The sequence below is a fragment of the Eubalaena glacialis genome, chromosome 2 (genome assembly GCF_028564815.1).
Source record: "Eubalaena glacialis isolate mEubGla1 chromosome 2, mEubGla1.1.hap2.+ XY, whole genome shotgun sequence".
Lineage (NCBI taxonomy): Eukaryota > Metazoa > Chordata > Mammalia > Artiodactyla > Balaenidae > Eubalaena > Eubalaena glacialis.
The window spans coordinates 105,910,933-105,937,511 of NC_083717.1; the positions used below are offsets into that span (position 1 = coordinate 105,910,933).

The following is a 26,579-nucleotide window of genomic DNA, read 5'->3' on the forward strand; positions in this document are numbered from 1 at the left end:
GCCAACTTGAGGGCAGTCCAAGAGACAGAGGGCTCCATCCCTGCAAACTTATTGAGGTGCAGGGACTTCCTAGAGGCCGAGGTGCTACATTTATTTATCTTTAGAGCCCTGGTGCCTTGCATAAACAAGGCATTCAAGAAATATTTGTTGAAATGAAAAATTATTTGCTTGAACACAAGCCATCAAGTATTAAGGGAGAATCTATCAATACATTTGACACACTTATGAAGCTGCTCTAATAGCACTAATAATCTCATTGTCTTGAGAATGACCTGATTGTCAAGTCCAGGAAATCTTCTCACCCACATCCTTCTTGATTTCTGTGTACCATCCCTTGGTGCTCTTTTCTCTTTGGCATCTGTGACACCTTCCCCTCTAGTTTTCTACTTACCTCTCTGGCTGCTTCTGCAAGTGTCGACCTCTCTCTGCATCTGATCTTCAAATGATGGATACCCCACACAAAGATCTCTACTTTTCTGATTTTTTACCCTCTCCTTGGAAGGATTCCTATAAATTCAAATACACGTAATTGATTACTTTTTTATTTATTAATAATTCTCAAATCTACATTTCTAGGCCAGACAATTCTTCTGAACTTTGATATCCAACTACTTCCAGGACATCTATAGTAGTTCATCTCACAGGCAACTTAACCATGTAAAAGTCTTGTTCATCTTCTCCTCCTTCCCCCTTTTCTTTACTCCCACCCCAAGCCTGTTCTTTCTCCTATATTTTATACCTTATGTTGGTGAATGGTCCACCATCCCCCAGACCACACACCAGAAACCTTGGGATCATTCTAAACTCCTCTCTCACTATCTTCTTTCATAAACTAGTCACCAACTAAGTAATTTTCAATTTCTCTCTTCCTTTCCATCCTTCCTGACGCTCACATTAGTTTGTTTCTTCTTTGAAATTGTCCCCAGTGTGTTCTCTCTGCTTTCATTCTCCTCCACCTTCAAGGGATCTGCTGCATCAGCTGGAAGACAGAGCTTCCTAAAATGCAAATCTAATTACATCATTCTCCACTGAAAACACTTTTTTCAGCTCTCACCCCACCCCACCCCCACTGTCCCCGAGATGAAGTACGAACTCCCAAGCACGACAGAGGGGGCCCCTGCCTCATCTTCCACAGCCCTCCCAGCCCCGGGCTCCCCCCACTGCCCCGCACCGCCTTGCAGTTCCTTCCCCTGGGGTCAGTGCGCCAGGAGAGCCCTTCAGCTCCTCTCTGCCTCTCGGGCCTTACATGTTCTCCAAGCAGTTCAAATATTACCTCCAGAAGGCTTTCTCTGTACTTTTCCTCCCCCAGCTGAATTAGAGGCCCATCTTCTGTCTCCCATTCTGCACAAAGACACACACCTCCACTCTGTGTGAGGCTAGAGATTCTCACCTCTAGCTGCACGCCAAAATCCACCTGAGCACTGAGTACCCAGAATTCAACCACAGTGATTCTGATTTAATTGCTGTAGGAATCAATCAGCTTCTCCTGTGCGTTGGGCTTTATGCTTCTCAAACTTTAATGTTAGTACCAATCACCTGGAGGTCTCTTAAAAATGAAGATTCTAGGGAGTTCCCTGGTGGCCTTTTGGTTCGGATTCCAGGCTTTCATTGCCGTGGCCCGGGTTCTATCCCTGGTCGGGGAACTGAGATCCCACAAGCCACATGGCGCAGCCAAAAAAACCCAAAACAAAAACAAAAGTGAAGATTCTAATTCAGCAGGTCTGGCTAGGGTCTGAGATTCCGCATTATAAATAAGCTCCCAGGTGATGTCAATGCTACTGGTCCATAGACCACACCTGGAGTAGCAAGGAGCTAAATAAACTCTGCATTGGCTGGTCCATCTGGAGGCAATAAAGCTGTAAATAGCCAGAGCCACTACAAAAAGATTCCCCCTGTCAAGGAAAACAGAGGTTGCTACAACACCTGACACAGCCTGGTTCCAGAAAAATTTGAGTGTCCATGAGAACCACAAAACCATAGGTTGTAGAAGTTATTGTCATCTAAAAGTGTAAAGCCCAGAGAGGGAAAGCAACTTGCCCAGGATAACACAGAAAGTAAATAGCAGAACTGAGGTCCAAACTCAGGACACTTGATTCCTCAGTCCTGTATCCTGTTCAGTATACTGAGTGCTTGGGAGAGATGTTGAAGGTTCCAGCACACTAGGAAAGTAGCCATCAAGCAGGACACAATCAACATGAGCAGGACCCAGCCAAGCACTTTGATGCAGAAGTGGCTGGAGCAGCTCCCCTTCAAAAGCGATCCCAGCCAAAAGTTGCTGATGAGTAGGACAATGCAAAACTGGTCACTTGAGTCCAAGGTTGATGAATGTGTGTTGGGCTCCTGAATGAACTTAACCTTGCCCCAAGAGGGAAAATGTGCACTGTAGAACTCTGGACTATTCTAATGTCTTTAATCACCTTGATTCTTAATACTCCCAGCACCCAGCATAGTGTTTGACACATCAAAATTCACTGGCTATCTCACTGGATAGCTGTTAAATAAAGCCTAACCAGAGAAAGTCTTGGCTTCCTCTACTTTACATAACACTTTATCTATCTATGTTGTGGCCAACCTCCTTCCTATAGGGTGGTATGATACCAGCTTCTGCCTGGCCACCCACTGCAGAAAGTTCCTCAAGTTTCTGGTGGGGGCTGGATCTGGTAGAAGTGTGATACAGTGCGTGATTCCCCAAGCCCTTCACACATGTGCATCTAAGATACAAGAGTTATAGGCATAAACACAGTAGTATTTATTCTTACTAGAGAACCAGGAAGAAGTCAACTGCTTAAGTTGTAGGCAGCTGAGGGACTGGAAAAGGTGACCTCACTGGTTCTCCAGCCAGCAGAATTGTTTGCCAAAGAGAACGCTGAAGCATAAGTCATTATTACCTAAAGGTCAAGAGCACAGGCATTCATTTGCAGCAACATGGAGGGACCTAGAGATTATCACACTAAGTGAAGTAAGTCAGAAAAAGAAAGACAAATACCATATGATATCACTTATATGTGGAATCTAAAATATGCCACAAATGAACCTATCTACAAAAAAGAAACAGAATCACAGACATAGAGAACAGACTTGTGGTTGCCAAGGGGGAGGGGTGTGGGGGAGGGAAGGACTGGGAGTTTGGGGTTAGTAGATGCAAACTATTACGTATAGAATGGATAAACAACAAGGTCCCACTATATAACACAGGGAACTATATTCAATATCCTGTGATAAACCATAACGGAAAATATAAAAAAGAATTATATATATATATACATATAGATATATATATATACAGTCACTTTGCTGTATACCTATACATATACATATACATATATGTATATACATATACAGTCACTTTGCTGTACAGCAGTAATTATGCAACACTGTAAGTCAACTATATTTCAATTTTAAAAAAAGAAAGAAAAGAAAAGAAAAAAAGAGCACAGGCTTTGGGCACAGAAAAATTTGCGTTTGAGTGTCATCTCTACCAATTACTCATCACTTTGGGCAAGTAACTTAATCTTACTAAGCTGAGGCTTTCTCAGATGTAAAATGGAGAAAATAAGTAACTTCCTATGAGGATTGCTACAAGGAATAAGTGAAATAATTGTGTAAAGCACCTAACACAGTGTCTAGGACACTGCAGATGTTAAATAAAAATAGTGCAGCAACAGCACCAATGGAGAAAGCCTTCAATGCCAGCTGTGGCTCTGTGACTAATTCTAGAAACAAGGATTGTGGCCACCATCTATATTTCAGATTGCTTTTTTTGCTAGAGAATGCAGGAACTGAAAAAGTACCTTCGTATTTTTTTGTTTTCCATTTTTTAAAGACAAGATTTACTATTTCATTCTAATTGTCTCAATTATATTTTGTTTTTCCTCCACTACTATGTATGAAGTGGGGAAGTGATAGATTTACTGAATAGGCGAGGGATGGCAAATTTCTTCCATCTCAAATCAATGCCAATTGATTGGGGGTGGCTGCCTGGACCACTGTATTAAGAAGGATGTTGATACTAAATCCAAGCTGAGAGAAAAAGAGAGCTATGATTGGTTAGCAGTATCTTCAATGAGCGTTTGTCACACTTCATTTTAATCCATAGATGGAAGAATGGTGAATAATAACAGCTAGGTAAGATCACAATGGAACCAGGGGGATGGACAACAATGGTAGATTGTAAGGGGAGAGATTAATGAACACTCTTACACTGACCCTGAGACATCTTTTGATATAGTCGCTGTGTGTCTGTGCCAATTTTCCCTCCCATCCTTTCTCCACCCATCTCTCTGCCTGGAGGCTAACATGTATGCAGTATATAAACAGGGCTGTGTGCCCTCTGGCTCCAGTTGGTTTGGCCAATGGAGAGCCACAATAGGAGATATGAGTGAGGAAAAGTGAGAGCAAGGTCATTATTTCCCTGGATCTCTCTCTGCAGAGTCGCTTGTCTGGCTATGGCCCTCAGTTAGAAGTCATTGATCCTCTCAATGCCCATGACTCTATGCAATTCTGTCTTCTTCCAGGTTCCAAAAATCATCCTCTCTTCCCATCCCTTTGGGACAAAAGGTGTTAACAGCTCCAAAGCCACAAGCTCTTGGGTACTGCACTATTCTTGGTGGTTCTTCTCACCCACAATTTTATAGTCTTTTTATAAATGAACCTCATCAAACTATATTATTTTGAAAGGATCACCCATTCCCCCTTGCTACCCTTGGGTTTCCTCTATGTTGTAAGTGAAGTGAGCATCCAAGGCATGCATGTGATAGAACACGTTAGGCAGGGCATCTTTGTACAGCTAGGGAGAAGGGGTGTGTCTGGGAGCCAGAGATGAGATGGACTGAGAAAGCAGTACAGATACCTGCCATGCCCACTTCCCATCTATCTTCAATTGCCCACCTATGATGTGGACTTTGCTCTGAAGAGTAGTGTCAACTGATTGAGCAGAGGTAGGTTCAACCATTAACACATTCTCATTTGACCTGGTGGGACAAGATGTCCCGGACAATTTTGTTTCCCTTACTGGGAGATTAAAACTCAAAAATGTGTCATCTGGATGCCAATGAAATGGAGAGGTACAGACATGCAGATGGTGGCTGAGTCAGGTTATCAGCAGAGAATCTGACTGAGGACAATGCCCTGCCCTTCTAGTCACCTGCCTTTCCCACCAAGCCCTCTCTTCCTGGGGCCAAGTTGTATAATTCTTCTTAGGTCTCTACATTTGAAGAAATAAATGCATCTCTGGTCCTATTCAAAAAGAAAATACTAATACCTCGTTGTTTACCACTGACTGCCTCAGTGATATAAGAACCCACACTTCAATATAAGCAGTGCAGATAGAAGCAGGAGAGAAGTAAGTCTGTGAATGTGACCTCTCCATCCTCAAGGTAAGGGTACTTGTCCTTGAGTATCTCATCCAGTGATCTTGTGAATCAATCACACCTGAAAACCCCCATCTGGACTAAGGTGGTCCCACTTCTTGGTAGAAGAGAGACCCCTCAGAAGCATTAAGCCTCCTCCCAGTGTCCAGCATCCAGAGATAAGGTCTCCATAGTGAGCACAGGCGAGGTAAAGAACTATAGCTCTGACTCTCTCCTATAGAAAAGATGACAATAAAGCATAAATAATAAAGAGATAAAGAGAAAAGGTAAGGCAGTATACCTCTGAGAAAGCAGACTGTGAGAGAGCAATCAAAACCCTATTTAGGAGATTAAAAGGGAGAGGAATTAGGGCCAGGGAGGGCTGCAGGCCTCTGCCCCTTAAGCTGGGAGGACAGTAAAACTCACCCCAATTCTACTTAAGGAAGATTCTTTTCAAGCTTCTCCAGCTCTTCAATTCACTATCTTCAATAGCCTTTCCATCTCTCAAGGTCCAGATCAAATGCCTTCTCTTCTCTGGAGGCCTCCCTGACCCTAAGCCTTCCCACTTCCAGTCAAAATTAACTGTTTCTTTCTCTACACTCTTAATGCATGCTAACCCTCCCGTTAGCACTCTCTACTTTGTAAGCTGTGAACACGTTTGCCTCCCCAAATGATTTGTGAGCTTGTTAATGTCAGGGATCTGTCTTAGTGATTTCTAAATAAAAATAGTCCCTAGGTCATAGTGAAAGAGTATTAAATGTTCACTGAGTTTGACAATAACAGATTTTTGCTATCAATTAGAAATTGGACAATCCCTCTCCCCCACCAACTCTCACCTTTTTCCAGGGATGTCATTGGTAAGAAAGTAAGGGGGTCTCCAATGCATGTAGAGCTCTTTCACCTTGTCTTAGACTGGGTTCCCTCAAAAAGTGGAGCCTGAGACAAGGACTTCTGGGAATGCGGGTGGAGGGGCTGGGAAGAGTGAAACAGGGAAGGAGGAAAAGCCAAAATAAAGTGTGTTATCAAGCTAGTCCCCTCTTGAGCAACTGGGGTCCTTTCCTACTGGGGACACTCGGAAGAGCCATGTAAGAAGTATTTCAGAATTGTCCCCACAAGGGAAAGAAATGAGAGAAATTATCCATATGCTCCCATTACCCATTGGTCAAAAGTTATCTATGGGGTCCTACCCTCCTCATACTTTTGAGTATATGGCTGTGTCAGAATGACTGAGCAGATTTCTGCAGGTGTCCCAGGTGGTGGTAGCAGAGATGCCCCAGGACAGAAAGCAATTGATAAATGATGCAATTGAGGTGAGGTGCGATCAGGTTACACCTGAGCATAGCTGGTTGCCATAGCAACAACTAGAGTAGAAAGGTGAGCCAAGAGGATGTGAGGCGGGGGCACACACCTTATCATAATTTTTATTGGCCCTTTGTGATTTCTACTCACCTAAGAGAATAAATCTCACTAATCCTAGCATTAGTCATTGACATATATTGCTAGCAAAAAGAAAGTGTTGGGTAATATAACTAGAATTTTCCCAAGCTTCACCAGGTTGTGGGTACAGAGCCATGACAAATACCCAAATTTTAATGTCTCTAACCCTCTAGCTTCTAACCAGCTCTGGCTTCTAGCTCTAGTTCTCAAGCTTCTGCAGGCTTCTCCCAGCTCTATCTCTGAGCATCCTGATGGCACCTCACACATACTTAGAAAACAATCTGTCGGCAGTGGTCACTACGTGACACCAGCCATAATTTTCCTCTCTTGCTCCAGACCCCCTTTGTAGTTCCTTCCACAAGCAGCTCCCCACCACCTCTGCCGCCTATACCCACCATGAGACCACACTGAGGGTGTAACCTTCCTTGCTTCCAAAGTCACCACACCCTCCTGATGACACATTTCTTCCCATTCTCCTTGTGCCAGAGCCATGTTGCAGCTCATACAGAAACGGGAAGATGCTCCTTTCCCTCCAGGTCACACTCAGAGCTGGGAGGGTATAAGAAGTGCCATCTCAGACCCAGTGGCTCTGTCACTGAGGACTGCTCCCTCCGCCTCAGCTCCAGTCAAAGGTGTGATCCCCCTCTCTCCCTCGTCCTGTTTCCCCACCTTCACCACCACCACCTACACAGCTCACACAAAATGGCCTCCTTCCTCCTTCAGCCAAAATGATACAACCTTATGCAAAAAAAAAAAAAAAAACTCAAAAAAGCCAGCAGCTTGCAGCCCATCCCAGCAGTGCACAGGACACGCCCAGGCAGACCTGAACTCCAGCGGTGCCCACAGGCTTGGCACGGGCCATATCCTCCCTATCATGGCAGCAATTAGAGATCTTCTATATACCAGTGATTATGTGCATTGAGGCTTAGAGTCACCAGGATGTAAACAGTTTGGCACCAAAAACTCCCAGGGGTTTCGTGGGGTATTTTTCCTATTGCTCTGAAATGAAATCTCAGCAGATATCCTAAATAGCTCTTTATCCTGGCATTCTCTCACATCACTTCACTTTAAAGAGAAATGGTTTTTTGGTTGACAAAGGTACCCAACCTCCAAGTGACCTATCCTCCAAGATCTATGTGGTATGAGTAACTCTTGTGCACAGAAACTTTCACTGGATATATTTATAAACGACAAAGTTCCTAAAAGTGAGCTTAACAGACATGCAACAGCAGTCCTTTATTTTGCCTATAGAAAAAAACAATGTGTTCACAACATGCTGCAGCTTGGTCCAGCTATCTGAAGAACAATGGCTGATGACAGCCAAGAGCAAAAGAAAATGGCAATAAAATAAGATGGCATGTTGACAGCTGAGATCTAGTGTGACATCTGTAGGTGGTTCTGTGGCTCCGGGATTAGATTGTTCTCACTTCAAAAGAGCCATTCATGAACTCTGTCAGTCAGCAACTCAGTCATACATACATAAAACTCTTTTCCCCATGCCCTGCTCAAAAAAAAAAAAAAAATCCTTAAAGGTGATGCTAAGACACAGGGATCTATATTCCATATGCTGTGATAAACCATAATGGAAAAGAATATTTAAAAAGAATGTATATATGTGTATAACAGAATCACTTTGCTGTACAGCAGAAATTAACACATTGTAAATCAACTATAATTCAATTAAATTTTTTTTATTTTTTTAATCATGGTGCTAAGAAAATAATGTATAGACCATATGCATTCCATTAGTGAAAGGCAGCATTTTTCTCCTTGACTAACTTACAAACTGAGCTGAATTTTTATCCAACCTTTGCCTTGTCTCACTTTTATAAAAGGAATTCAATTTGTTATTCTTTTCGGACTTCAAATAAAAGAGTAACATCAAAGTCGAACAGAAAATGAAAGCTCTGGTTCAGACATTATTTTGTTTTCTTCTCCCAGGTAAGTATTTGCACTTGCTGGAGGAGCTTATGCTGATGCATCTGTAAATTGAATATATATTTTTATGAGAAGGTAAGTAGCCAGGAACAAAGGGACACAAACCAAAGTTCCCTGGTGCTCTCTTCCAAGTGACCTCCAGCTGACTGTGCAAATGACATGTTTAAAAGGAAGAGGATTTGGTCTCCATGGAAGCTCAGTTTGTGGGCTCGGCTTTGGCAGGCTGACAGCTGTGCTAAATGATGTTGAAATTACATGTAATACATTTTAGATTATGACTATTGTCCAGGAAGGACTGAAGAGCCCCATGCAGTAAGAGGGGGCTCAGTTTAGTTATATTCTTAAGGTTCATTCCAGCGTAAAAAGGCATGGGCTCTTCTTATTATAAATTGGACTTTTTGTTTGTTGGGGGAGGTGGGAAGTACCAAAGTGGTTTCACTAATTAGAAGCCATAGGCCCAGAATAACCACTGCAGCTCTTTCCTAGAGTGAAACATACCATGCTCAATACATTTCTAGACACAACTCTACCTCAATTTAAAGCTAGAAATAGGGACCTCCCTGGCGGTCCAGTGGTTAGGACTCTGCACTTCCATCGCAGGGGGTCCGGGTTCGGTCCCCAGTCAGGGAACGAAGATCCCGTAAGTCACGCAGTGCGGCCAAAAATAAAATAAAATAAAGGTAGAAATCAATGAAATGGTCTATTTTTCAATGTCATAATAGTAAATTAGAGTAAAATTAGCCCAAATTGGCATTTGGAATTTAACTCTTTGTAGGACTGGTGGGCTGCTGACCTCCTCCAGATATTTATTTATTGATAAGCATGATTTTCTGTTTTGTTTGTGTAAGGGAGGTTTGTATGAGGAAGTCCAGGAGAGAGATGCAGGTGTCAACCCCCAAGGAAATGAAACAGACGAACAGGAACAGACTTGAATCTGAGCACAGTTGAAATGGGCCCCAAAGACTCCCAGAAAAGATGTGGGCTGGAGGAGGGCTCTGAGGAGGGGCTGAATGGCTGCAGAAGGAGGTAGAAGTGTAATAACTGGAAAATGTGGATGTTTAAAGCTACCATACCTATTCCCAAAGACTGGAAACAGGAGGACACAAATGACCCTAAGTACCTGGGTTTAAATGGCGTTCCCTTTGTCATAGTACACCGTGACATGGGTCACACCCTACCTTTCTCCTTTTAGAGCAAAGTTGATGTTAATAATTAACATCCCTGCTCAAATGACTTGAATCTCTTTGCAAGAAAAAAAAGCAGTTTATGAAGCCACTGGACAGAGAAGTAGGAAGGGAACCAAAGCAGAAACTAAGTAAGAAAGATACTTAATACCTCGCCAAGATATGACAGAATGTTTCATGTTTATCTCCTCCAGCAAACTATCACCACCAGCCCCAAAATGAAGCACCAGCCATACAGAGACCAGCTCCTTCTCTGAACTAAGCCAACAAGTTTAGAGAAGTATGTGTATTGGTTCTAAAAAGACATTTCAGGAACTGTGGTCTGAAGTTCATTGAGAGCCAAAGGAGACTGCCTGTGATGCAGTCTAGTCACACCCACGTGCGTGGCCCGGGACCAGCAGCCTCAGCATCACCTGGGAGCTTATTCCAACTGCACAGTCTTAGCCCCACCCAAGACCTACTACACTGGCCTTTTTACAAGATCCCAGGTGATTCATATACACATCATAATTCACAGCCAGCTCAGATGATGAGTCCTCACTCTTTAAACGTATTGGGAGAGGCAAAAAGAACTTAAAAAGAATTCTGAAAAGAGTGAAAAGTGGTATCTCACCCTTTCTTTCTTGCCTCTCCCACTAAGAAAGAAGCTTCCCAAAGTGCAAAAGAGCACATTTTGTGTAACAAAGAAAGCGAAATAAGAAGCATACATATATCTGTTTGTATTTACAAAAAGAAGCACAGGACATTTAAAGCCAAAAACAACAAATCTGGTTACCTACAAGGTGAGAGGGGAGAGAACAGGGTAGAAGGGATAAAAATGGGAGTGACATCTCTCTGAGTGCACCCGTTGGTATGTTTCTGACTTATGGGAGCATGTTAATATGCTGCATATTCAAAAAACGAAATGAAATCAACAATTATGAGAGGAGGAAAGAAAAACCTAAACCCAAACCAAAACAAATGAAGTAATTGTATTTCAAGTGAATTCCATCTCCATAGTGAAGGAGATAAAAACAAAACAAAGAACTAATCCAAGTAATTTAAAAGCATAGTGTTTGACTGTACATCCGCCGCCTTGGGTAAGATTGAGTGATGACTAGAGCTGCAAATGAATCCTGAACGCTTTTAATACTGATACGTTTGTTTCTTGTACAGGTATTGGTGCAGCAATTCTGTAACTATTTTAAATTAATTACAGGATTGAACAAATGAGGAAATGTATTGGTGTTGTTGGGAACCAAGGGCCAGTGCCTGCTTGAGACACACACCAACAGCCACAGGGCAGTAGCTGTTCCCCTGAGCCTAACAAGAGTTATGGTTTACATGGGAATCAAGACAGAATAAGAGACAGGCAGAGGGAGCTCCTGCTACACCCACAGAGGAGAAGGCAATGTGAAGACAGAAGCAGAGATTGGAGTAATGCAGCCACAGGTCAAAAAACGCCTGAAGCCACCACAAGCTGGAAGAGACAAGGAACAGATTCTCTCCTAGAACCTCCAGAGGGAGTCTGGTTCTACCAACACCTTGATTTCAGACTTCCAGCCTCTAGAACTGTGAGAGAATAAGTTTCTGATGCTTGAAAGCCACCAAATTTGTAGTAATTTGTTATAGCATCCCTAGAAAACCTGCCAAGTAGATGTATTATTATCTCCACTTTCCAGGTAAGGAAATAGAGGCATGAAGAGTTCAAGTAACTTGCTCAAGTTCCAGAACATAAATAGTGGAGAAAGTATGCTAACCCAGGAAATGAAATTCTAAAGACAGCCCTTTACAACCTATTTCAGACTCTTTCTGCCAAGTAGTCATTAAAGATGATTAACTATGTAGAACAGATATCTTTCCATATCAGAATGATTATGCAGAAAACCAAGTTACAAACTCTACGTAGGGATACTTCGGTATGTGAACACAGAGACTCACCTCAGTAAAAGCTCATAGAAATGCTGGATAAAGAACTAAAAGAAATAGATACTTAGCAGAGCTCAAAAGAAAGGAAAATCTCTAAGAGCCAGAAATGAAGGAGGAACAACATAAAGCCAAAGTGATAAACTTATGAGCAAGGACCGGGGCTTAACATTCATAAAGGAGCAAGAAGCTTCGTCTTGGAATGTACAATGCAGGAAGTAGGAATTGAACACCCTCCCCCCTCCCCCCACCCCCGTATAAAGCCAGGACTCTTGAATGGCTATCAGTACAGTGGGGGCTAGAGATGAGCTTCACTCATCAGCTCAGAGGAAAGATCTCCCACTAGAAACAGCAGGCCTAGGCCTTTTCCACACATGTATGTGGAGACTAAATTCATACAACTCACATGGTGTGGGAATCTCCAGCCAAGAAATTAATGTAAAAATGGGACCCAAATAAGTGAAATCCTTGGGGCTTCCAGCAAAAGCAAACACAAAACTGTTTAGAAACAAGCCTTCTAGGGACTTCCCTGGTGGTCCAGTGGTTAAGACTCCACACTCCCAACACAGGGGGTCTGGGTTCAATCTCTGGTCAGGGAGCTAGATCCTGCATGCCACAATTAAGAGCCTGCATGCCACAACTAAAAAGATCCCACGTGAGGCAACAAAGATCCCATGTGCCACACCTAAGACCCGGCACAGCCAAATAAATAAACATTTAAAAAAAAAAAAAAGGAAGCAAGCCTTCTAAACCCCCAAACATACAGAACATTCTAAGGCACACAAATACACAAGCAAATACATTCTGGCTGAAAATGAGCTCACAATAAAAAATTACAAAATACAGTCATTGCAAAAAGTTAAGTTTTCATTGTCAATAGTAGAACAACCTGAAAGAGACTATGAAATAATTATGTTTCAAATGATAAAATAAAAAGACTTGAAACCCTAAGGAAAGAACCCTAAGGCACTGTGTAAAAAGAACTGGCAGACCTGAAAATGACCAAACAAAACTTCTAGATGTGAAAACATAAAATTCAGCCAATGAAAGAGATTAAAGATGACTGATGAGAACATAGATGTAAGGACATCATCCCAAATGTAGCAAAGAGAGATAAAGAGATGGATAAGAAAGAGGGTAAGAGAGATGAGAAGATTAAAAATACATCTCACTGGAATTCCAGAAGGGGAGGAATTAGAGAATGAGGTACAAGCAATAATCAAAATACAATGACTGAGAAACTGTGAGAACTGATGAATGATGTGGGTATCGGTCAGGATCTAGGCAGAAAGCCCTTGGAGCTCCTGATGGGGCCTCTCGTGGACAGAACTCTACTGGAAGCCAAAGGGCAAGGGAGGATGCAATCCACCCATTAGCCTTCCCAGATCAGGACCTTCAGGTGAAGGAGTGGTAATAGCTCCCCACTGTAGCCCCAGGGGACTTTATCAGTTTTCCTGAACCCTGCCCCACCTTTGAAAATAGTCCCTAGGCAGTGTAAATAGGCGGTGTACTACTGCTTCCTGCCAGAACTTTGACAGCCTGATAGAGGTAGGTGTGTGTGTGTGTGTGTGTGTGTGTGTTATTTATATACGTAGAGAAAAAGACACATGGGGTGGAGGAGGGTCTACAAGTAAATATACCAAAATGTTATCATTTTGGTGATTTGTGTTTTTTTTTTCTTTTTTAGTTACTACATTTTCTAATTCTTCTACAGTGAACATGGAGTACAATGATGCAAAACATCCATCTTTTAATCAGGCTAAGTGTTCATAGAAAATCTGGATTCTTAATCAATTCATTCCCCACTAGACTGACATCAGCCCTAACCCAGACTCCCTGCCTGATATCAGAGCGAGAGACACAAACCAGTGATGTAGCTGGAAAAAAGAAGGAAAAAAAAAATGAAAAAAAAGAGGGAGGATTCAAACCAGGGATTGAGCAGTGGTTTGTAAATAGTGAATTTCTCGTAGATAAGATTACACATAGCCTTGCTTAAACTCAGTAAAATATAATATCCCAAATAGGGCATGGCCAGGTTGTGAAGCTGGCATCCAGGCCTGTGAAAGACAACAAGAAATCCTATGAAACATAAGTTGTATCTTAAAATAAGCTACATCTCAGGTTTCATAGATGTAAGAATAAATTTGGTATTTTAAAAGACAACAGCTAAATTCTGACTATCTTGAATGCTCCAAGAAATAGGGAGTTAAGACTTTACCTTGACCAAAATTGAATTTTGAAGCTATATGTATAAATGCTTTCTAGGTTTGTTTATTAATCTACCCCCATAGCTAATCATTGCTTGCAATTCAACTATCTGTACTGTGAGGCTTGGGGTGAAATCTGGCTTTTGATAGATTTCAGGCAGGTCCTCATTTCAGCTCTTGCTTCCTGGAATGTGACACAGTCCTTAGCCAACTGCAGTACCGGAAATTGGCTTGGATTCAGAGGAAAGAGCGCCACCTACTGCAATAACACTCAACTCTAACAGTTCACTGGGCATTTTCCCCAAAGGCCTTCCACTTGGTCATTCCAGCTCAGACTAGCTCGTGAGAATTAACAAGATTTCAGCTGGGGGTTGGAGGGAAGGGAACCTATAGCCACAGACCAACCCTTAACTATATTAAAAATCCCCAAGTCTTTGGAGAGAACTATTTGTTATTAAAATTGTAATGCTATTAGGCAGGGATAACGATTGATGGAAGTCATTTTACTAGGCAGTCAGATACAAGTGTCAATTTCTTGGAGTTTATATGAGAAATGTCATCATCAGCCCAATTCTCTGCTGAGGAGTGCAGAAGGATATAAATCCAGTCGATCCAGCTATAGCCTTTTGGCCCTTAGCAGTAACCACTATTTCCTGACACCCCTACCTACACCCCTGGAGAGAATACCTAAATCCTACTTTCATCCTCTATCTAAGATAGAAACTCATGTTCAGGTGAAGGAGACAGGAGGAGGCATTGCAACTACACCTCGGTGATCCTATACTCTGCAAAAAGTAGACTTTTGTACATCTCAAGCAAGGCAGAATAACAGGCTTAAGCTTAGAGTGCAGGCAAGCAATGGGACTTGGTGGGTCAGGCAGAATCACAAAAGAATCCACATATCATTGACAGAAAGCTTCACAAGAGACCTACAGTCAGTCCCCTATGAGATGAAGTGCAAATGCAGCTGTCTTTGGGCTATGACTCAAACCCTGACTGGCATGCAAATGCCCATTTACCCCCTCCAGCTCTAATTCAATGGCAACTTACACCCACATTAAACTAGGTGATAAAACACAGCTCCGAGCAGCATCATAACCAGAGTCCCCTGAAATGCAAATCAAAACCACAAGGAGATATCATCTCACACCTGTTAGGTTGTCTATTATCAAAAAGACAAGAGATAACAAATGCTGGCATGAATGCACAGAAAAGGGAACCCTTGTGCACTGCTGGTGGGAATGTAAATTGGTGCAGCCACTATGGAAAAACAGTATGGAGAGTCCTCAAAAAATTGAACCTAGAATACCATATAATCCAGAAATTCCACTTCTGGGCAAATATCCAGAGAAAATGAAATCACTATCTCAAAGAGATATCTGCACTCCCATATTCATTGCATCATTATTCAAAATAGCCAAGATATGGAAACAACTAAGGGTCCCTCGACAGATGAATAGATTTTAAAATGTGGTATATATACACAATGGAATATTATTCAGCCTTTAAAAAAGGAGGAAATCCTGCCATTTGCACCAGCATGGATGAACCTGGAGGGCACTATATTGAGTGAAACGTCAGATAGAAAAAGACAAATATTGTATGGCATCACTTATATGTGGACACTTTAAAAAAAAAAAAAGTCAAACTCATAGAAACAGGGAGTAGAATGTGATTGCCAGGAGATGGGGTGGGGTGCGGGTGTGGAGGAAGTGGGGAGAGGTTGGTCAAAGGGTACAAAGTTTCAGTTATAAGTTGAATAAGTTCTGAGGATGGTGTCACAGCATGGTGACATAGTTAATAATACTGTGTTGTATACTTGAAATTTGCTAAGAGAGTAGATCTTAAGCATTCACTCACACACACACACACAAAACAATGTGGTGAGGAAAAGGGTGTGCAAACTTGATTGTGGGAATCTTTTCACAGTGTATGCATATGTCAAATCATCATGCTGTACACTTTAAATATATAACAATTTTATTTGTCAATTATACCTCAGTAAAGCTAGAGGAAAAAACAGAGATCCCCAGCCTTTCTTCCTGCTTGATGAATTCCTACCCCATCATCCAAAAGGCTAGAGGAGTGTCTTCTTCAACAGCTGTGCCCTTAGGTCTATGACGTTTCCCTGGTGGTGTGACTTATCTCATCAGATCCTCTTTATTACAGAACTGAAAATTCAGGGTTTGGGGAAAAAATATCTCAGTGCCTCCACAAAGGAAGTTAATGTATTCAATATATAGTAAGTAAATATAGGAATGCCACATCCCACACTTTTCATTGCTTTGTATTTCATTCTTCCTGCCCAGTTAAGAGTCACCTCACCACTGCTATTTTCACCTGTTCATTTGCTGGGTTTTCCAGCCATCTGTGTTGAATTCTACCATCTGGCTGTCTTAATGCAATGACCTAGTAGCTGGGTTTTGAACAGAGTGAGGTACTCTCTATTTCAGCAAAGTTTTAGTCCTATGAATTGGCAGTATGTTTGCAACTCCTTTTAACTCATCTTTGATAGTTTTACCTAAGGATTAGACTTTGAAGAGTCTGTCACAAATATTCAATGAATCACCAGCTTGGCTCAGGGCCACTTACTACCTTTCCATTCCTCATCAGGACCATTAGAGAGAGAATCACACAAACACTTTTGTGGGGTGAGAGGGGAAGCACAAAATCAAAAGCCTCTAATTTCTGTGGTGCTTTGCAATCCTCCGATGAGCCCCATTCCCATTCCTCACTTTAGCAATTTCTAAACTTCATCTCCCTTCTTAGGTACCCTGTCTCACCATCTCCCCTCTTTCTGCACAGAGAGAAAAATGGGGCCATGAAGAATCAGCTCCTTTCATTTCCTGCTCTCTGATCTCCACCTCCTTGCCTCCATTCCTAACCACACTTCTGTTCCTGTCAGCTGTTCCTCCTCTTGTCCAGAACTCATCCACCCCAACCTTTCCCACTTCTTCACTGATCTTACCCTGTCAAGGAAGGAAGGAAGGAAGGATGGACGGATGGAAAGGAGGGACGGAGGGAGGGGGGAGGGAAGGGGAAATGAGGGGGGAAAGGAAGATGAAATGCAAAGGGAAGGGAAGGGAAGGGAAGGGAAGGGAAAGCAAGGGAAGGGAAGGGGAAACTGCCTCAAGAGAATAACCCTCTGATTTTCACTCAGTCTCTTTCCTCACCACCCTCCCCCAAGACTCCTATCCACAGGAGTGTGCTCTCTACTTGTTTCTCCATTTTCTCATCAATTTTTCTTTTTTTAAAAAACATCTTTATTGGAGTATAATTGCTTTACAGTGTTGTGCTAGTTTCTGCTGTACAAAGTGAATCAGCTATATGCATACGTATATCTCCATATCCCCCCTACCTGTGTCTCCCCCTCCCACCTTGCATCTCCCTCCCACCCTCCCTCTCCCACCCCTCTAGGTGGTCGCAAAGCACCGAGTTGATCTCCCTGTGCCATGCAGCTGCTTTCCACTAGCTGTCTATTTTACATTTGGTAGTGTACATATGTCAGTGCTACTCTCTCACTTCGTCCCAGCTTACCCTTCCCCCTCCCTGTGTCCTCAAGTCCATTCTCTATATCTGTGTCTTTATTCCTGTCCTGCCCCTAGGTTCATCATTTTTTTTTTAGATTCCATATATATGTGTTAGCATACTGTATTTGTTTCTCTCTTTCTGACTTACTTCACTCTGTATGACAGACTCTAGGTCCATCCACCTCACTACAAATAACTCAATTTTGTTTCCTTTTATGGCTGAGTAATATTCTATTGTATATATGTGCCACATCTTCTTTATCCATTCCTCTGTCGATGGACACTTAGGTTTCTTCCATGTCCTGGCTATTGTAAATAGAGCTGCAATGAACATTGTGGTACATGACTCTTTTTGAATTATGGTTTTCTCAGGGTATATGCCCAGTAGTGGGATTGCTGGGTCATATGGTAGTTCTATTTTTAGTTTTTTAAGGAACCTCCATACTGTTCGCCATAGTGGCTGTACCAATTTACATTCCCACCAACAGTGCAAGAGGGTTCCCTTTTCTCCACACCCTCTCCAGCATTTATTGTTTCTAGATTTTTTGATGATGGCCATTCTGACGGGTGTGAGGTGATACCTCATTGTAGTTTTGATTTGCATTTCTCTAATGATTAGTGATGTTGAGCATCCTTTCATGTGTTTCTTGGCAATCTGTATATCTTCTTTGGAGAAATGTCTATTTAGGTCTTCTGCCCATTTTTGGATTGGGTTGTTTGTTTTTTTGATACTGAGCTGCTTGTATATTTTGGAGATTAATCTTTTGTCAGTTTCTTCATTGGCAAATATTTTCTCCCATTCTGAGGGTTGTCTTTTCATCTTGTTTATGGTTTCCTTTGCTGTGCAAAAGCTTTTAAGTTTCATTAGGTCCCATTTGTTTATTTTTGTTTTTATTTCCATTTCTCTAGGAGGTGGGTCAAAAAGGATATTGCTGTGATTTACGTCATAGAGTGTTCTGCCTATGTTTTCCTCTAAGAGTTTTATAGTGTCTGGCTTTACATTTAGGTCTTTAATCCATTTTGAGTTTATTTTTGTGTATGGTGTTAGGGAGTGTTCTAATTTCATTCTTTTACATGTAGTTGTCCAGTTTTCCCAGCACCACTTATTGAAGAGGCTGTCTTTTCTCCATTGTATATTCTTGCCTCCTTTATCAAAGATAAGGTGACCATATGTGCATGGGTTTATCTCTGGGCTTTCTATCCTGTTCCATTGATCTATATTTCTGTTTTTGTGCCAGTACCAGACTGTCTTGATTACTGTAGCTTTGTAGTATAGTCTGAAGTCAGGGAGCCTGATTCCCCCAGCTCCGTTTTTCCTTCTCAAGATTGTTTTGGCTATTCGGGGTCTTTTGTGTTTCCATACAAATTGTGAAATTTTTTGTCCTAGTTCTGTGAAAATGCCAGTGGTAGTTTGATAGGGATTGCACTGAATCTGTAGATTGCTTTGGGTAGTATAGTCATTTTCACAATGTTGATTCTTCCAATCCAATAACATAGTATATCTCTCCATCTGTTTGTATCATCTTTAATTTCTTTCATCATTGTCTTACAGTTTTCTGCATACAGGTCTTTTGTCTCCTTAGGTAGGTTTATTCCTAGGTATTTTATTCTTTTTGTTGCAATGGTAAATGGGAGTGTTCTCATCAATTATTCTTTCATCGACTCAATGCAATCCGGATTCAGCCTCCGCCACTTCACTGAACCCTAACTGAAGCATATTTGTGCCATTGTATATGCGACACATCACACATGCCTGGCACATGGTAAAAGCTCAATATTAAACTTATCTGGCCAATCTCCCTCCTAACTGGTAAACTAGATGGAAGCTTTCCAGTTCTTCCTTTATTGACTTTTTTCCATCAGTAATGCCTTCTTCTCTGGCATCTCCACCATTGGCTTCCAGGTCCCTTATCTCTCCTGGAGTTTCTCCTACCTCTGACAATTCCTTATGTCTCCTTTTCAGGCTCCTATCCCCCATGCCTTAAATCAGGACCACTTTGAGTCCTCATCTCTTAGCTGTATACTCTTGCTGAATGACTCTATCAACTCCCATAAAAGCAACTACTATCTTTATGATCATAAACATAATGTGGTGCAGTGATGACTAACAGGTCTATACTTGAGCCCCAGAGCTTTATCATTTTCATTTATTTGATAAATACATAATGAGTTTCTACTATGTGCCAGTTCTACAGCCCTCCCCACTGGGCATCTCCACTGGAATGATCCACAGCCATCTAAACTCAGCATGTCCAAAACTGAAATTGTCTCTCTAAACACACACACACACACACAATTATTCCCTCTCCTCTAGTTCCTATTTAAGCAATAGATACCACCCATCCACCAACTAAGCCAAGTGAGAAACTTAGTAGCACTCTTAAAGTTGCTTTCCCACCCCCACACCCAAAAGAGTCACCATGTCCTGTGGATTCTACCTCTTAAATTCTCTAGAATCACTCCCTTCCTCTCCAGCCCACTAGCCCTGCCTCAGTTCACACTTCCTCCTTTCTCATCTAAGTTACTGCAGTAGTCTTTAACTGGCCTCCCATTTTAGTCTCCATCCCTGTCAAGCCATTCTCCATCCCTGTCAAGTCATTCTCCATTCTCAGTGATCTGGCTCCCACCTAGCTGTCAGTGTCACATCTCAACACCCACTCTCCCACGTGTCCATGCCTGTGGTTTCCCACATTCTCTCGCCCCTCCATGACTCTGTACACGCTGGGGTGTCTACTCAGACCCTCTTCACCCTCTTCCCTGTCTGTTCAGGTTTGCTCACGTTTCCAGACTCAGATCAACTGTCATCTCCTCTGGGATATTTTCTCGGCCTTCTCCTCACAACCTCAGTCTGAATTAAGTGCTGCTTTCTTGGGAATCCCAAAGCACTCTGTACTTCCCTCTATCCTATAACCTATCACATTTTTGTAATTAATTATTTACACATTCATATCCTCTACATTTTTTTTTGAATTTTATTGTATTTATTTTTTTTATACAGCAGGTTCTTATTAGGTATCTATTTTATACATATTAGTGTATATATGTCAATCCCAATCTCAGGGTAGACACTTTTTATTTATTTATTATTATTTTTTTATTTTTGGCTGTGTTGGGTCCTTGTTTCTGTGCGAGGGCTTTCCCCAGCTGCGGCAAGCAGGGGCCACCCTTCATCGCGGTGCGCGGGCCTCCCACCATCGCGGCCTCTCCTGTTGCGGAGCACAGGCTCCAGACGCGCAGGCTCAGTGGCTGTGGCTCACGGGCCCAGTCGCTCCACGGCATGTGGGATCCTCCCAGACCGGGGATCGAACCCGTGTCCCCCGCATTAGCAGGCAGACTCCCAACCACTGCGCCACCAGGGAAGCCCCCATATCCTCTACATTTTAAGCTCCATTGAAAGCTCCCCAAGGCCAAGGATATTGATATCCAATATCAATAGTACTTATCACAGTGCCTGAAACATAGTAGGTATTTCAATAAGTGTCTGTCAAATAAATGTTTGTATAGTGAAAGAATTACATTTCCCCAGGCCTCACCAGGGATGACACCAATGAAGTCATATTAGCAATATTAACTCAAGTCCAGTGAATGAATCTAGGCTCTGCCTTTTAATGCTAGATCTCAGACTCTACAAATACACATGAACACAGACACACACGTACACGCAGTGAAATGTGCTCAGGAAAGTGCTGAGGTATGATTCATTCAGCCTGCAGGGGTCTCTGTTACACATGACCTCACCATGGCCTCCAGCAGTCACTGCTGCCACTTTCTGGTGCCCCCACTGTTGCCCCAAAGCCTTCATGATGGTGGTCCTTAGCAAAGGAGGAGAGGAGGAGATGAGAGAAAGCCGGTCTCCTCTGTTAAAGGTGCCCTGAAACAATACAGCTCATGCCACAGTTTTATTACATACCTGTGGGTAAACCATCTTTTTAACCACTAATTTGCACACCCCTGCTCTGCATGGGTCCCCAGGTAGGATCAGTAGGGGTGATGTCTGAGAGAAAGCTGAGTGATGGACACTGAACTGACTCAGTCCCTTTTCCTTTCCAACAATTACAGTTCTTTACAGAGGAAGCTCATCTCCCAGGCTCCTCTCTCCCTCTGCCCTGCTCCAGCAGTTCACTGGAGATGGTTGATTCTCACCTACACCAACAGGGACAACTGTCCTCACCATAGCATGCAGCAGACACTGTGCTGGCACTGGGTGCAAACAGTGAAAAGGCAGACATGCCACCATGGAGGCAACAGGGCACTGAGGTGAGAGGTGGGGGCGCTGGAGCTGGACCACCTGGGTTCACAGCCTGGCTCTGCCTGTGTGACCTTGAGCAAGTCACTGTACCTCTCTGTACCTCAGTTTCTCCATCTGTAAACTGGTGATACTGTAGTACCTACTTCATAGGATCCTTATAATGAACAAGTTAATTCATGTTAAACACCACGGCCTGGCACATAGCAAGGACTCTATAAAAGTTATCCACTATTATTATAGTCTAGTGGGAGACAGACAATAAAATAAACAGACTATTAAGCCAAATAGTTACTGATCGTAATAAGCGCCAAGAAGGAAATAAATAAGAAAGCATAACAAAGAATAACAGGAGCCATGAGAGGGCCAGAGAAGACTCTCCAAGGAGGGAGCTTAAGCCGAGCCCTGAAGGTTAAGAAGGAGCCAGCCACACAAATAACCAGGAGAAGAAAATTCCTGGTAGGGGGGACAGAAGAAACAGCAGTGCAGAGTCCCTGAGATGGAGAGGAATTTGGTGAATCCTAACACTGAAAAGGGGCCAGTGAGCTGAGCAGAGTGGGCCAGGCACAGAACAGCGTGGGAGGAGAGAGGGCAGGTCCCACTGGGCAGGGCTGATGGACCACGGTAGAAAATTTCCATTTCATCCTCTGTTAAATGGAAAGCAATTGGAGGATTTCAAACCAGGGAGTGACGTTATCTTATCTATGTGCTTGAAGATAACTCTGACTAATGGACTTAAGGGTAAGCAAGAGTAGAAACAGGAAGATAATTAGGAGGCTACTGTGGTTTTCCAGGATAGAAATGATGGTGGCAGTGGAGATATAATGAATAAATCATATAAAGTGTTATCTGCAAAGAAAATGCAGTGGTCTCTGCAACAGGACAGAACTGGCTGAGGCATTAAAGGTTAAGAGAAGGTGAAGTGACCTCCCTACTATAACCTGAAAGGGAACAGGCCTTTATTTGTAAACATGCTTTTCCGTGGAAGACAAACCATCACTGTTGTCCACAACACAAAGCAATGATTTACTGGGAGGCCACATAAGGAATAGCTCTGGAGTTGGTGGAAATGACTTTGTCCCAGGATAGATGCATAGATACCTCCCTTTCTTCCTGATCCATTTCCCTGCAACCAGTTCTTTAAGTCATCAAAATTATTTTAATAAATCTTCTAAATAATAAAAAAAGCAAACAAAATAAATATTAGCTGTAAAAACCATGAAGGAATTAATTGACATGTTTTAAGTCATTTATGAAGCAGTAGGTTTATATCTGATACGTTACGTGTGTTTTTGTAGTACTTTGTAGGCTCTTCCATAGTAAATAGATACAGCATATTTACGTATATTTTCTATAAATTGAAATGTAATTTTATTTTAAATGATTATATTGATTTTATAATATATTCTCCTTTGTAAATATTGGTGACCATGTACATGGCTGGTTTTTTTTTTTTAAACAATATTTTTTTTTTTGGCCATGCCGTATGGCTTGCGGGCTCTCAGTTCAACCAGGGATTGAAACCGGGCCACAGCAGTGAAAGCCTGGAATCTTAACCACTAGGTCACCAGGGAACTCCCTACATGGTTGTTGTTGTTTTTATATAGTTTTTTTTTTTTTTTGGTTGCTTTGGTTCTTTGTTGCTGTGCGCGGGCTTTCTCTAGTTGCGGCGAGCGGGGGCTACTCTTCGTTGTGGTGTGCAGGCTTCTGATTGTGGTGGCTTCTCTTGTTGCAGAGCACGGGCTCTAGGCGCGTGGGCTTCAGTAGTTGTGGCACACGGGCTCAGTAGTAGTGGCGCACAGGCTTAGTTGTTCTGCGGCATGTGGGGGTCATCCCAGACCAGGGCTCAAACCCATGTCCCCTGCATTGGCAGGCGGATTCTTAACCACTGCACCACCAGGGAAGTCCCCCTACGTGGTTGTTTTTTATGTTACATTCTTAGTCAAGAATGTAGGCCCAAAGAGGGAAATGAAATTTCCTTCATGAGAGTTTTTAGAAACCCACTCTGGCAAAAATGGGGCCTGCCTCCATTCTCTACATTTTTCCTGGCTGGGATTCACACATAGCAGAGATTTTAAAGCCATTATTTAGTATCCTCTTCTCTCTGCTCCCAAATAATTGAAGCTTTCTCTTTCATAATCTCTTTCGTCACTTAAAAAGTAGGGCCCATCTAAGAAAAGTATTACCAAAATATTGCAAGTGAAAGAAAAATCATCAAATCAAACCAACATGTATTTATCAAATAACTAATACTTGAACTCCCTTCTCTGTATATTCTACTTCCCAACTCCGTATTTCATTCCATTATTTTATAAAAATAAATTTCATGTAGCAGTGGTCCACATAAGAAAGTAAATCGTTTCTTAAATAGAGTAGAAGAGAGCTACAGTCAGAGAGAAATAAAGGAAAATAAAAGCACCCGAACTTAAGGGCCACTGGCTCCCTGTCCACTTCTCCCAGGATGGTTCTTAAGGTAAAAACTCAAGGGAATTGGAGCTTCCCTGGTGGCGCAGTTGTTGAGAATCTGCCTGCTAATGAAGGGGACACGGGTTCGAGCCCTGGTCTGGGAAGATTCCACATGCCGGGGAGCAACTACGCCCATGAGCCACAACTACTGAGCTTGCGCGTCTGAAGCCTGTGCTCCGCAACAAGAGAGGCCGCGATAGTGAGAGGCCCACGCACCGCGATGAAGAGTGGCCCCCGCTTGCCGCAACTAGAGAAAGCCCTCGCACAGAAACGAAGACCCAACACAGCAAAAATTAATTAATTAATTAATTAATTAACATCTCAAGTCCTGGAATAATCCCTTAAAAAAAAAAACTCAAGGGAATTAATATATGTTGAGAGTATAAACTTGGGGAACACTAAGCTAATGTGAAAGCTAATGACGTTCTTACGAAGGTCACATTTCTTACCATCCAGAGAATAGGCAAATTCAGCAGATAAAGGAATGACACAGTGAAGAGAATAAGCAGAGCCAGCGCCAGGAGATAGGACAGAGTTTGCGAGAAGTCAAGTCAATTTTCATTTGTTCAGTCAGTGCATGGATGAAGACAAGCAGATGGGAAGCCAGCCAAGGGACTCAAGGTTAAAATGTATACTTTGAGTTAAACATTATGCAAACAATAATTCACAGGTACTTGGCTGTTTAAAAATGTCTGAACTAGAAGGTTCTCAAATCCATTGCTGAGCTAAGAATTCTATGCACTAAGTTTATAAACATATATAAGCAGGGGAGAAACTGCATGTCTCCAAAATGGTCATCCTTCACGTCTATGTGTGGAGGAAGATCTGCTTCTCAGCTGGCTGAGCTGATATTGAAGGATCCTTTTAACCCATTTGGTCAATATCCAAGAAGGCAGGCCTAACCGATTTTCTAAGACACTGACTCCTAGGACCGGACTGGAAACTGGCCAAAAGTGCAGGGAAACTATCAAATCTAAGTGAAAGCAGATTCAAAATGGCTATTTTTAAATGGGGGCACATCATATTTGAAAGCCAAGAAAAAAAGTAGGTTAGGGAAGGAGAGCAAGAGTGCAGAGGCATGTGACACTGTTAGAAATCCCAGCAAAATAACAGGTTGCCCTTCTCCCAGAAAGTTTGAAGAAAGACCCAACTGGTCTCCCTTGCTCTTGCTCCCATGCCCCTGCAATCTATTCTCAACACATAATCTAAGTAATTCTATTAAACACAAGTCAGGTCATGTCTTCCATCTCATCTAAACCTACCAATGACTTCTGATCTCACTCAGAGTAATTGACAAATACTCCAGGGCCCCATGTGGTGTTAAATGGTGCAGACCAGAACAGAAGACTTCATGGGACATTTCCCCCTTTTTTGGATCCCCAGCATCTGTATTTCCTTGCAGGTTGGGGGAAATCACCCCGTGATATGGTACTTAGTAGGAAGCAGAGCCTACAGCAGTGGAGGAGGGACTGTTCCCTATCATCACTCTCTAACCATCAAAACAATCACATGACTCAGGCTAGGCCAGTCCAGTTTGAGTTTCTGCATCACTCCCTCAAGATTTAAAGACAGAAACTGAGAGAGACCTTCAAGATGGAGGAAGAGTAAGACGTGGAGATCACCTTCCTCCCCACAAATACATCAGAAATACATCTACATGTAGAACAACTCCTACAGAACACCTACTGAACGCTGACAGAAGACCTCAGATTTCCCAAAAGGCAAGAAACTCCCCACGTACCTGGGTAGGGCAAAAGAAAAAAGAAAAAACAGAGACAAAAGAATAGGGACAGTACCTGCACCAGTGGGAGGGAGCTGTGAAGGACGAAAAGTTTCCACACACTAGGAAGCCCCTTCACTGGCAGAGATGGTGGGTGGCAGAGGGGGGAAGCTTCAGAGCCACAGAGGAGAGCACAGCAACAGGGGTGCAGAGGACAAAGCAGAGAGATTCTCGCACAGAGGATCGCTGCTGACCAGCACTCACCAACCTGAGAGGCTTGTCTGCTCACCCGCTGGCCGGGATGGGTGGGGGATGGGAGCTGAGGCTGCGGCTTTGGAGGTCGGATCCCAGGGAGAGGACTGGGATTGGCTGTGTGAACACAGCCTGAAGGGGGCTAGTGCGCCACAGCTAGCCAGGAGCGAGTCCGAGAAAAAGTCTGCAACTGCTGAAGAGGCAAGAGACTTGCCTTGGCTATCAGCGCAGACCCCAGAGATGGGCATGAAATGCTAAGTCTGCTGCTGCAGCCACCAAGAAGCCTGTGTGCAAGCACAGGTCACTATCCACACCTCCCCTCCCGGGAGCCTGTGCAGCCCGCCAC

The 26,579-nt window shown here is 42.8% G+C and overlaps 1 long non-coding RNA gene across 1 annotated transcript in view; it reads right to left on the reverse strand.

The window, feature by feature from the left end:
• LOC133085235 (uncharacterized) overlaps positions 1-26,352 on the reverse strand; it is a 120,369-nt gene extending 94,017 nt beyond the window's left edge. Inside the window, exons 1-2 of the long non-coding RNA XR_009699542.1 lie at positions 26,271-26,352; positions 392-507 (exon numbers count right to left, since the gene is read on the reverse strand). This is a non-coding gene — a long non-coding RNA (uncharacterized LOC133085235). The remainder of the gene's footprint in view (positions 1-391; positions 508-26,270) is intronic.
• Between the last annotated feature and the right edge of the window lie 227 nt (positions 26,353-26,579).